Genomic DNA, 2,779 nt, shown 5'->3' with positions numbered 1-2,779 from the left:
GTTGTCGCTCGGCGTCGACCCCCGACGCCATCGCACGGTGCCTGGGAAAGGGCTGCATCCCTGAGCCACGCGTCCCCCGGAGTGCTCCCCCCGCAGGGGGCTCCGCGAGGTGTCGCGGCGGCAGGGTCGCTCGCCTTCTTCCGCCTCGGACCGTCTGCGCGAAGCCAACCTCCCGGCGGGAGGGTAGACCGAAGGGGGTCGCCCGTCCTTGTGACCCCGCGGAGGGGGCCAAGGGCGGGACTCTGGCTCGGGGGACGGGAGGGGCGCCCGCGCGTCCCCTTCCCCGTCGCCGAGAGCCGTACGCCGGCGTGTGGACCTGCTCGCCGGAGTTCGTCCGGGGCTCGGTAGGGGTGCTCGGCCCTTGAGGTCCTGCCCCGGACAGGGGCGCGGCGAGGGTCCCCTGGCCGCGTCGGCTCTCACGTCGACCCACTCTCTCGCGTGGGATGGCGGCGCGGAAGGCCTCGGCCCGGCATCTCGGAGGGGGGTCGCCCGGGCGGGCAAGCCGGCCAGCCTGCTGGCCCCGCGGCCATGCGCAGGCGGAGTGCGGGGGGGACTCTTGCTCTCGGTGGCTCTGCCCCAGGAGGGTGCGGGGTGGCGGCAGAGGGGAGGCCGCCGCGGGTGCTTCGAGTTTGAGAAATACTCACTTGGTCAGAGACCGCACACCGCTCGTTCCCTTATATGCAAAAAAGGTGTTCGTCCTGACGTTTTGCGAGGCCTTATTTTACCGTCGTCGGCGCTATCAGGGGAAACACGCCCGCTCCTTCCGCCTCCCTGGAACCGCGCCTCGGCCCCGAGGGCCCAGGTTCAACCTCATACCGGTTCTTACGACATGCATCGACACTCGGCGCAGCCCCAGCAGCTGCAGCTCCCTCCGGCCCGGCCAGCCGGGTACGCCCCCCCTGGCCGGCGCCCGGAGCGTTTTCACTCTGTCCTTTCCTCTCCAAGACTCATCTCTGCCAACTGCCGTGGGCTTCGGCAGGGGCTGCCGCGGGCTGTGCGCGGCCTCCTGGGGGTCCCGCCTGCCCGCGCAGGCAGCTAGGACGGGGTTATCAGCAAAGCCTGTGAGGCGCTCTCATGGGGAGGGGGGCTCCGCAGCCCCCCAAGGTGGCTTCGTACACCTCTTGAACGTGGCCGCCCGGCCGCTCGGTGAGAGCGGTGTCTACCCGGGCAGACAGCCTGTCGGCCCCGCGGCCTGGACAGGCGGGAGCGGGGACTCTTGCGCTCGGGGGCTCTGCTCCAAGGAGCGAGAGCGGACGCTCTGCTCGGCCCGGAGAGTGGGGTGGCGGGGCGCCGTCGCCTCGCTGGAACCAGGGGCGTCGTGACGTGCGCGCGCGCCTAGCCGCCGCCAGAACAGGCCGGAAAGGTTGAGCTGCATACGGATCTAAGCCGTTGCCCAAACTAACTCTGGCCCGTGTGACCGACACAGCCGCGCGCGCGCTTTCCCACGACACTCGACCGCCGGGCTCCCTCGGCCTGGGAGGCACTCTCGGGGCAGGGGGCCACCGCAGCCCCCTTTAGGTGGCTTCGTACACCTCTTGAACGTGGCGCCCGGCCGCTCGGAGAGCGGGGTCTACCCGGGCAGACAGCCTGTCGGCCCCGCGGCCTGGGCAGGCGGAGCGGGTGCTCTTGCGCTCGGGGGCTCTGCTCGGCCCGGAGAGTTGGGTGCGGGGCGCCGTCGCCTCGCTGGAACCAGGGGCGTTGTGACGTTCGCGCGCGCCTAGCCGCCGCCAGGACAGGCCGGAAAGGTTGAGCTGCATACGGATCTAAGCCGTTGCCCAAACTAACTCTGGCTCGTGTGACCGACACAGCCGCGCACGCGCTTTCCTACGACACTCGACCGCCTGGCTCCCCTCGGCCTGGGAGGCACTCTCGGGGCGGGGGGCACCGCAGCCCCCCGAGGTGGCTTCGTACACCTCTTGAACGTTGGGGCCCGGCCGCTCGGAGAGCGGGGTCTACCCGGGCAGACAGCCTGTCGGCCCCGCGGCCTGGACAGGCGGAGCGGGGACTCTTGCGCTCGGGGGCTCTGCTCGGCCCAGAGAGCGGGGTGCGGGGCGCCGTCGCCTCGCTGGAACCAGGGGCGTCGTGACGTTCGCGCGCGCCTAGCCGCCGCCAGAACAGGCCGGAAAGGTTGAGCTGCATACGGATCTAAGCCGTTGCCCAAGCTAACTCTGGCCCGTGTGACCGACACAGCCGCGCACGCGCTTTCCTACGACACTCGACCGCCTGGCTCCCCTCGGCCTGGGAGGCACTCTCGGGGCGGGGGGCACCGCAGCCCCCCGAGGTGGCTTCGTACACCTCTTGAACGTTGGGGCCCGGCCGCTCGGAGAGCGGGGTCTACCCGGGCAGACAGCCTGTCGGCCCCGCGGCCTGGACAGGCGGAGTGGGGACAAGCCAAGGCTACCGGCGGGCCTCGGACGGCCAGGGGTGGAAGGGCTCCACCTCAAGGTGGCTTCGTACACCTCTTGAACGTTGGGGCCCGGCCGCTCGGAGAGCGGGGTCTACCCGGGCAGACAGCCTGCTGGCCCCGCGGCCTGGACAGGCGGAGCGGGGAACCTTGCGCTCGGGGGCTCTGCTCGGCCCAGAGAGTGGGGTGCGGGGCGCCGTCGCCTCGCTGGAACCAGGGGCGTCGTGCCATTCGCGCGCGCGCGCCTAGCCGCCGCCAGAACAGGCCGGAAAGGATGAGCTTCATACGGATCTAAGCCGTTGCCCAAACTACCTCTGGCCCCTGTGACCGACACAGCCGTGGCACGCGCTTTCCTACGACACTCGACCGCCGGGC

This window comes from Eleutherodactylus coqui, unplaced genomic scaffold (assembly GCF_035609145.1).
Source record: "Eleutherodactylus coqui strain aEleCoq1 unplaced genomic scaffold, aEleCoq1.hap1 HAP1_SCAFFOLD_244, whole genome shotgun sequence".
NCBI lineage: Eukaryota > Metazoa > Chordata > Amphibia > Anura > Eleutherodactylidae > Eleutherodactylus > Eleutherodactylus coqui.
The sequence above is the reverse complement of the archived record's forward strand: the minus strand, read 5'-3'. Positions refer to the sequence as shown.